Source organism: Hyla sarda, chromosome 6 (assembly GCF_029499605.1).
Source record: "Hyla sarda isolate aHylSar1 chromosome 6, aHylSar1.hap1, whole genome shotgun sequence".
Lineage (NCBI taxonomy): Eukaryota > Metazoa > Chordata > Amphibia > Anura > Hylidae > Hyla > Hyla sarda.
The window spans coordinates 251,946,161-251,956,782 of NC_079194.1; the positions used below are offsets into that span (position 1 = coordinate 251,946,161).

At 44.6% G+C, this 10,622-nt stretch overlaps 1 protein-coding gene across 4 annotated transcripts in view; it reads right to left on the reverse strand.

Annotated features, from left to right (window-relative positions):
• Window positions 1-10,622, reverse strand: part of TSPAN4 (tetraspanin 4) — a 719,066-nt gene that overhangs the window by 708,265 nt on the left and 179 nt on the right. Inside the window, exon 1 of one of the 4 annotated variants that reach the window (XM_056526917.1) lies at window positions 10,487-10,501. The exons of the other annotated variants lie outside the window; for them this stretch is intronic. The gene's annotated coding sequence lies outside the window, so the exon portion shown is untranslated. Of the gene's footprint in view, window positions 1-10,486; window positions 10,502-10,622 lie in introns of those variants that run through there. 4 annotated transcript variants of the gene reach the window in all.

Genomic DNA, 10,622 nt, shown 5'->3' on the forward strand with positions numbered 1-10,622 from the left:
ACCAGCCGGGGTCCTCCCCTTCCAGCCCTGGGACTCCTGCTGCAGGGGAGAAGGCTCCTGACTTAACCCTGAGAGAGGTAACCACTCAGTTGCTGGCAGCGATAACCTCCTGCCAGACCACGCTCACAGGCAAGCTGGAGGAGGTGAAGATTTGGGGCTACTCAGGCAAGATATGCAGGCCCTGAGGGAGAGGGTTACCCATGCTGAGGGCAGGATTTCCACTATAGAGGACACCCTGGCACCTGTACTTGCCTCATTGACTGATATGTCCTCGCAGCTGGAATTATGCCTGCAAAAGGCAGATGATCTTGAAAACAGGCTGAGAAGAAATAATATAAGTATCATTGGGTTGCCGGAACGATCTGAGGGCACTAACCCATGGGACTTTGTGGAGCGGTGGTTAAAGGACTCCTTCTTTGATGCACCTTTCTCTATTGCCTTCACTGTGGAGAGAGCACACTGTGTCCCTGCAACCCCCCCCCCCCCCCCCTCCTGGGGCCCCCCCATGGCCCTTGCTTGCCCGTATTCTGAACTGTAATGACCGTGATTTAGTCCTACGGATGGCACGGAGAGCTCCTGACCTGAAATACGACAATGCCAAGGTTTCCAGATCGGTTTGGGGATTTTTCTGGCCTCCGCATTAACTGGGCGAAATATGCTTACATGCCTCTCCGGCACCTGGTCCCTCCACTCTCTGTGGTCTGACTGTAGTCTCCCAGTTTAAATACCTGGGTATTGTCATGCATTGAGACCCTCTCCTTGATCTCTGGGTTAATGTTTTGCCTCTTCATAAGTTCCACGTATGGGGGGCCCTCCCTTTGGCCGTCCCTGGTAGAATAAACTTGGTGAAGATGATTGTACTCCCCAAACTACTTTATATTCTTGAACACTCCGCTAATCCTGTCCCTGTGTCCTTTTTAAATCCATAAATTCTCTCCTTCCCTCTTTCATCTGGGGATCCGGTAGGTCCAAACTTAAACTTTCCACCCTGCAGCAGCCTAAGGATTTGGGTGGGACTGCACTCCCTGATTTTAAGGCATATTATTTAGCGGGACAACTGCGCTACCTCCGGCATTGGGTCTCTTCGGATTCCCAATCGACCGCGGAACTTAACCTTGCTTCCTTCTTTAGGGCTCACTTCCATGCGCTCCTTTTTGAGGGTGCCCTCCCCTCCCACATGCAAACTCCTTCCCTTACACAAGTTAGCATTGCAAGTATGACGCCAGGCACAAACAATGACCTCCTTCACTGACATTAAGGCTGACCTTCCCCACTGGCACAATCATCACTTCCCCCACCTGACAGATGCTCTGGACCCTCCCTTTTGGATAACAAATGGGGTGGCCCAGATGGGTGACCTGTATCAGCAGGACATCTTAAAAGCGTTTACTCAGATCCAAACTATGGGGTTCCCCGTGAGGCCTTTTATAGATACCTATAGCTATGAAATGCTTTGGCTGCCCAATTCTCCTCCCCGAGACCGCCCATGTTTACATATCCTCTCATTGGCATTCTACGGTCCCAGGGGCCGCGAGGATTAATTTCTGTACTTTACACACAACTCACCAGGGCTAAAATTGCAAATGTCACTGAATCGGCGGAGGCTTATTGGAAGGCATGCGTCCCTTCACCTACTTCGGAGGATTGGTCGGAGGTTTTATCCTCTCATCTAGCGGTTTCTCCAGCTGCTAATAAATTAATACAACTCTATATAATTCATCATTGTTATCTTACTCCGGTATGCTTACACAAAATGGGGCAGATGCCTTCTGATGCCTGCCACAGATGTCATCTGTGGCAGACTGACTTCTGGCACATGATGTGGTTATGTCCCCTCTTACAGGCATACTGGCAAGACATTATAGATTTCTTGTCCTCTCTCATCTCTATCCCAGTCCCCACAGATCCTCTGATTTGTTTGTTTGGTCTTCTCCCTGAAGAATCTTGGCAACACCACATGAGAATTTTTCTACAGGTCTTGTTTTTAGCCAGGATGGCAGTAGCTCTGCGCTGGATGGATCCCCGTCCACCTTCTCTCTCACAATGGAAGAGATTGGTTAATGCCATTCGTCCCTATGAACAACTAATTTTCAAACATAGGAAATGCTCAGACAAATTCCTCAAGGTGTGGGGTGTCTGGTGTGGCTCTTCTCTCACCAGATACTCACCCTCAGCTTTCACATCCTTGCATGTCCTCTGGTGCTCTTGGCTCTCCCTTCTAACTCCCTCTTTTTCTTTGCTCCTTTCATATCTTCCTATCCCCTCTGTGATTGTGTTTTTTTCCTTCATCTCTGTTCTCTCTTACTGTGGGGTATTAGCGGAATTTGGTATTCCCTCCCTCCTTCTCTCTGCTCCCACTGTAGCAGGTCTATGATACAGGTCCCTAGATATGTACCATTACAATATGAGGCAGTGCTTTAAGTTTTGTTTAGAGTTATTTGGTTGGGTTATTCCATGCTGCTGCTGCTGCTCTACACCGTTGGAATTGTCTGTCTTTGTGATCCTGTGGGATTGCAATTTCTTTTCTATACTATTTTGTCATGCAGATGTCCACTCTGTGGAGCTATTGTATATGCTATTATTCAAACTTCAATAAAACGAGTTTAAAAAAAAAAAAAAAAAAAAAAAAAAGAAACCCGCAGGACAGTCAATATGGAAAAAAATAAAACATAAATCCCACAAAAACATGACTGACAAAGTATTCTGGTTCTGAAATAACTGCATCACACTCCAAAAAAATATGTGGCTCTTTTCTGTGAAAACTAGGCTTCTAAAAATCTCATCCAAAAACATGACATCTCATAGATGTGTCAGCCAGGGAGCTAAACAGAGCCTGTGATGGGGTTATGGCATAAGGAAAGCATTTCTAAAATTGCAACTACTATCTGGCTGCACTTTATGCTTGACAGCAACATTCAGTCACCCATGAGCTGCGGTTCAGAAATCACCTCAATACTTCTTTCTGGGAGACACAACTGGTTATAGACTTTTTGTGATGTCACAAGATTATCCATGACCTTTAGCTACTCTAGCTTTAGTTTCTAGTAAGGCTAGGCTCACACCAAACACCAACAATGCCTGATAAACCTCATTGACTTAAAGGGTAGCTCCCACCATCCCTTTTTTTCCCCTCTCTGTCCCTGCCTATTTCCCATCTATCCCCAACCTCCTCCCTGCCTAATTTTTTTTTTTTTAGCTATATAAAAAATGCAGTTTTGTCAGCCTGGTAGTATGCTCACTACCAGGCAGACTTCCCCAGCAGGCGTGACGGCACTGATGCCTGCTGGGGCTGACTTCCGCCCTTAGTTCATCTACACAAGGTGCCTCCAGCTGTTTCACCACTACAACTCCCAGCTTGCCCTGACATCTATTGGCTGTCAGGGCATGCTGAGAGTTTAGTGGGGAAAAACTGGAGGGAGGCACCCTGTGTTAAAAACAATACATGGCCGCGGCACCACCTGAACCCCGCTACCAGAACACCCCCGCCCCCCCTAACCCCCCCACCCCCCAGACATACCAGGACACTGCAGCAACGGGCAGGACAGCAGCGACGGGATGCCGGGAGGCGGGGCCGGCGTGTAAGGCCAGGGAGCAGGGGAGCCAATGCGCGCTTCTTCTGTTCTCAGCACTCGCTCCCGCCTGTTTGATTGACAGGCGGGAGCTAGCACTGCAGTGAGTGAATTCCGACTCATTGCCAGGCTTCAATGAGTTGAAATTCACTAGTGACGTCACTGCCGAATGCATTCGGCCACTAGGAGGGCGACCCCTAGTGGCTGAATTTAAAAGTGATTTTAAACTGTTTTAAAATCACTTTTTTTTAATTAAAGTATATTAGAGATATGTTGTAGTACCTAAGTACTACAACATATACATTTTTTTATTTCATGACAGTGCCCGTTGAAATAAGGTCCATTGGACTTCTATTACAATACCAAATGCCATTTTAACAGACCAAAAAGCTACACTATTTTGTCCAGCGTTTTCTATTGAATTTACAATGCAGGTTCCCAGGGGTACCACAAATGTAGATCTAAACACAGCTTAAAAGTGCCCATACACCTTAGACAAAAGTCAGTCGAGCACTCCAAAAAGTATCGGAAAACAGAAAGGTCAGGTGTGTTGGATTTTCAAACATTCACGTGTATCAATAGGACGGGAAAGATAACAGTCTGCAGAATACTCTTTCTAATAAAATAACACATCAGCAAATAAAGTTATTTAACTACCTTTATGTGGTCTTTCATGCTCTCCTCCTGCTTTTGATGCATACTCTCTTATCTGTCTGGTGTACATCCTGTAACAAACTGTCTGTTCCTGTATACACTCAAGCCAGGACTTAAACCAACTCTATCTCCCTCCCACTATGTGGAAGGGGTTATAGACAAGAAGGTGTTATGGGAGAGAGTTGGCTGAATTCCCAGCTAGAGGGTCCTGATTAGTCAGAAATTTGGGCTGATGGAGACAACAGAGCAGATAATTTGCATCAGAAGCAGCAGGAAGGCATGAAAGGTAGTAAAATAACTATTATAATATATATATATATTTATATTGTAAGGTTTCCACCTTGGGGATAGCTCTGGGATCGTCCTGGACACTGCCACGGGACATGTTTCCTCTCAATAAATTGGCAGACAACAGTTCAGGATAGAAGTCTGGCACCTCGCCAGCTTTATTTATACAGGTTGCCGTGAAAAACAAACACAGGAACAAAAATAAAATACTAGACCTGACTACTAACTGGTGAGCTACCCTGAACCAGTAAAACATGTGCCTCCTGCAACCTGTTACTCACAGTTCACACCAGTACTTGGACCACTCACAGCTCCGGTTGTTTGTTTCCTCAACAGGGCCGTGTCTCCCCCTTACAGCCAGCCTGCTGTTTCCTAGAAGGATCCTGGCTCACACGGAGTCTCTTCCTTATAAAGACCTCCCCTCTCTGCTGACTCATTAATTAGGCCCCAGGTGAAGGTTTCTCCAGTTTACAAATCTTCCGCGGGATCCGGGAAACCCAGTGTGTTTGCAGCCGAAAAAGACCTTTTACCATCAGCCAATTACTGACTTGACACATGACACCACCGCCGCCAGTGATTGGCTGGAAAGGGAAAGGTCCTACTGCTTGTGTGGTAGACGAACGGCATCTGCAGGAACCGGGAGTAGGTGAGCAGAAGTTTTTTTTATTTTTCTCCCAGCACCCTTTTACTTAGCTCAGTGGTTTTCTACCAGGGTGCCTCCAGTTGTTGCAAAACTACAACTCCCAGCATGCCCGGACAGCCTTTAACAGCCTTTGGCTGTCCAGACATGCTGGGAGTTGTAGTTTTGCAACAACTGGAGGCACCCAGGTTGGGAAACACTGACTTAGTATTTAAATTTGCTTTTACCTGCTGTGGCCGGCCCCTGTCTGTAGCAGCACACTGCAGCCGTCCCGAGCAGATAATCGCATGTTTTCCCTAGGGGGGGGGGGCATATCTCGTTATCGCAAAAAGCAAAAATCGAGATTCGATTGCTTTTTCGATATATCATGCAGCCATACTGAGAACGTACCGGTTTCTCTCAGCTTTTCCTCAAACCAGAAAATCCAGTAGCAGACGAGTGTAGACAACACATCACTTTCTAACATTACACTCCTTCTTAGCTCTCAGAGAGCCATGAGCGCTTCAGTGTATAATTGTACCTGATTGGCTGAGGTGCGCACACCTCCCTCATCTATATTCACTGCCTGTGTAACCATGTGACCTGCTCAGCAGTTGGAAGGCAGCTTACACAGAAAACAAGCACAGGGGGTGATGGTCTGTGTAGTTTTCTGCAGCTCTCAGCTCCCTGCACAAACAGGAAGTACCTGGATTTTAAAAGGCTGTTTATGGGGGATATGGGGGTCTGATTTTAAAAACAATTCAGCATGCATACCTTGTGGAGTCATGGTGAGCACATATATATCTTATTCAAGTTTTTATTTTTACCACTTTTAGCAGGATAACACCTTTAAATAGTCAAATGGGTAGTCCTAGTGATTGGCAGCTCTCAATCACTGAGTAGGACCGCCCACTTGACTACTTCGCTTATAGTGAGCGGAGATTTACGTGAATAAATGCTAAGTTATCCAGGAACCTTTTGTACAAAACTATAGATAAATCTGCTCAGCATCGACCACTCTATAAGGTTAGGTTGAGATCTGCTTCAGAGCTCTGTTCGCAGAATCCACTGAAATATCGCAACAAGAGTGGACAAAAAAAGAAATACTGCAGGAAGTAATTTTTTTCTGCTCCAATCCTGCAAACATACACAAAATGGAATCCATACAAACCCCATTAAAAAAGTCAACTGAACTCGCTGGAACCTGTTGTTGGCGTCTGTTGTACAATAGACCAACCAGTTTAGTTTTTTTATGTCGGAAACGGATTCTGTGACGGAGATTTGAACCGACCCTAACATGATGCCTGCAGACTGTGGCAGTGTCCCTTTAAATGGGCACTGTCGGAGTTAGAAAACATTTTATATGTTGTACATCTTGGCAAAACATTAAAGGGGTAGTCCAGTGGTGAAAAACGTATCCCCTATCCTAAGAATAGGGGATAAGTATGAGATTGCGGGGGGTCCGACCGCTGGGGCCCCCCGCGATCTCTCTGTACGGGGCCCCGGCTCTCCGCCAGATAGCGGGTGTCGACCCCCGCACGAAGCGGCGGCCGACACGCCCCCTCAATACATCTCTTTGGCAGAGCCGGAGATTGCCGAAGGCAGCGCTTCGGCTCTGCCATAGAGTTGTATTGAGGGGGCGTGTCGGCCGCCGCTTCGTGCGGAGGTCGACACGTCCCCTTCCCGCGGGCTGTCGGGGCTCCATACAGGAGATCGCAGGGGGCCCCAGCAGTCGGACCCCCGCGATTTGCAACTTATCCCCTATCCTTAAGATAGGGGATAAGTTGTTCACCACTGAGTCACCACTGGACTACTCCTTTAACCTTTCTAATATAATTCATAATAAAATGTTATCTCCTTTTTATAAAAATTCAGCACTAGGGTTCCTCATAACATCCAGAACATAATTCTGTCCATCCAGTAAGTGAGGGCGGGATTAGAAGTCCACTGCTCACTCCTGTCCTATCAGAATGTAGCATGAAAACAGAGAGAAAGGGATTACAGAGAAGCATACAGTGATTGGATGAAGAGACCCAGCACAGCACAGCAGACTCAGGGAAAAAGTGAATGCATGGGGAGTGAGTGATTGCCTCACTGAGCAGTGATTGTCAGGATCAGTGAGCAGCAGAACAGAGAGATTTGCGAGCCAGACACGTAAAAGAGAAGCCAGAGAAGTAAAAAAGACAAATAAAGAAGCTGCATAACCTAAAGAGTAACAGATTATATATAATATATATATATATATATATATATATATATATATATATATATATATATATAAAAATTTTAGTAGCCGTTTTAGTCCAGTGATGCAGACTACAAAAAACTGTTAGTCCAATAAAAAAGGTATTATACTACAATTTTTTTTTTTTACTTTGTGTGTGTGTGTATATGTGTATATATATATATATATCTCATTGTTCTTTCTATAAGGGTAGGGTCACACGTGCCGAATTTTGCTGCTGCATATTTTCCTATCCAATGACATGGCCATCATGTCACGGCCGTAAATATTGGCACCCCTAAAAAATTTTAGAAAAGTATTTCTCCCAGAAAAGGATTGCAGTAACATGTTTTGCTATACACATGTTTATTCCCTTTGTGTGTATTGTAACTTAACAAAAAAGGGAGGAAAAAAAGCAAATTGGACACAATGTCACCAAACTCCAAAAATGGACTGGACAAAATTATTGGCACCCTTTCAAAATTGTGGAAAATAAGATGGTTTCAAGCATGTGATGCTCCTTTAAACTCACCTGGGGCAAGTAACAAATGTTGGTAATATAAAAATCACACCTGAAAGCAGATAAAAAGGAGAGAGGTTCACTTAGTCTTTGCATTGTGTGTCTGTGTGTGCCACACTAAGCATGGACAACAGAAAGAGAACTGTCTGAGGACTTGAGAACCAAAATTGTGAAAAAATATCAACAATCTCAAGGTTACAAGTCCATCTCCAGAGATCTAGATTTGCCTTTGTCCACAGTGCACAACATTATCAAGAAATTTGCAACCCATGGCACTGTAGCTGTAATCTCCCTGGGCATGGACGGAAGAGAAAAATTGATGAAAAGGTGTCAGGATAGTCCGGATAGTGGATAAGCAGCCCCAAACAAGTTCCAAAGATATTCAAGCTGTCCTGCAGGCTCAGGGAGCATCAGTGTCAGTGCGAACTGTCGACATTTAAATGAAATGAAACTGTATGGCAGGAGACCCAGGAGGACCCCACTGCTGACACAGAGACATAAAAAAGCGAGATTACATTTTACCAAAATGAACTTGAGAAAGCCAAAATCCTTCTGGGAAAAGTCTTGTGGACAGATGAGACCAATATAGAGCTTTTTGGTAAAGTACATCATTCTACTGTTTACCGAAAACAGAATGAGGCCTACAAAGAAAAGAACACAGTACCTACAGTGAAATATGATGGAGGTTCAATGATGTTTTGGGGTTGTTTTCCTGCCTCTGGCACTGGGTGCCTTGAATGTGTACAAGGCCTCATGAAATCTGAGGATTACCAATGGATTTTGGGTCGCACTGTACAGCCCAGTGTCAGAAAGCTGGGTTTGTGTCCGAGATCTTGGGTCTTCCAGCAGGACGATGGGGGAGATTTATCAAAATCTGTGCAGAGGAAAAGTTGTCCAGTTGCCCATAGCAACCAATCAGCTTGCTTTTTTCATTTTTCGGAAAGCCTGTGAAAAATGAAGCAAGCAATCTGATTGGTTGCTATGGGCAACTTTTCCTCTGCACAGATTTTGATAAATCTCCCCCAAAGACCCTAAACATACGTCAAAAATCACCCAGAAATTGATGGCAACAAAGTGCTGGAGAGTTCTGAAGTGGCAGCAATGAGTCCAGATCTAAATCCCATTGAACTCCTGTGGAGAGATCTTAAAATTACTGTTGGGAAAAGGTGCCTTCCAATAAGAGAGACCTGGAGTAGTTTGCAAAAGAGGAAGAGTGGTCCAATATTCCGGCTGAGAGGTGTAAGAAACTTATTGATGGTTATAGGAAGCCACTGATTTCAGTTATTTTTTCCAAAGGGTGTACAACCAAATATTAAGTTAAGGGTGACAATAATATTGTCCAGCCCATTTTTGGAGTTTGGTGACATTATGTCCAATTTGCTTTTTTTTTCCCTCCCTTTTTTGGTTTAGTTCCAATACACACAAAGGGAATAAACATGCGTATAGCAAAACATGTGTTACTGCAATCCTTTTCTGTGAGAAACACTTCATTTTCTTGAAAAATTTGAGGGGTGCCAACACTTATGGCCATGACAGTAGGTAGCAAAATCATCTGGGTATTTTGCTAACCATTGGCTTCAATGGGTAGGAAAATACGCAGCAAAATACGGCACATGTGACACTACTCCAAGAGCCAGCGACTTCTTCTGTGCCTTTTTGGTATGTATTTGGGGATATAAACAACCCCAAAAAAAAAAAAAAAACCTCTGCTTGACAAATGGCCCCAAAGATCTACTTTATCCCAAAAATAGTCTTTAAAAAATAAATAAATAAATTGTCCAAATGCAAAAAGAGTCTGGAATACAGAACCCTATCCTAAACTGGCATAAAAAAAAGGACCGGTTTCCCAGTTTTGCTCAATGTTTCCCAACCAGGGTGCCTCCAGCTGTTGCAAAACTACAACTCCCAGCATGCCCGGACAGCCGATGGCTGTCCGGGCATGCTGGAAGTTTTAGTTTTGCAACAGCTGGAGGAACCCTGGTTGGGAAACACTAGTATGGAGCTACATCAAACATAAAGACATCATTCACACAGAGAATTTTTGTTGTTTTTTTTTTTACATGTTTTTTGTTTTTGGAGGGAGAGAGATTATAATTTAAAACACATTGTAACAACGCAACGTGAACATGTTAAAAATGTACAATTATTAACAATAAATTGTATAAAAAGACCCCAAACAAACAGTCTTGTAACCATAGACCTCAATAATCAATATACTCATCCCCTACAACCCTGTATAGCAACGTTTACAGACCCCACCAGCTGTTAAACACTACAACTCCCAGCATGACTGGTTATGCTGAGACTTGTAGTTATGCAACAGGTGGAGGCACTCTGGCTGGGAAACCCTGTTTGAATACAGTATGGCAGTGTGCCTCAACCTGTAGCTCTCCAACTGTTGCAGAACTACAACTCCCAACAAGCCCTGACAGGCTCCGGCTATCACAGGGCACGATGGGAGTTGTAGTTCTGCTACAGTAAGGAATGCAACAGCTGAGACTGCTTGGTAACTACAAGTCCATAGACTACACCGAGCACCTGTAGTAGACTGTGACAGAAAACTGAGATACACGCGGGAAAATGCTTGCAGTACATTGTATCTAAGCACTGACCTGACAAGGCTTAGATACACGCAGGTATTGAAGCCGCTTCTCCCGGTAAAACGCACACAGCTGCTCTGTGTGAACTTGTTGATTAGTGTAGGATAGAACTAGTTTTCACATAAACACCCGGCACTGACATACACAC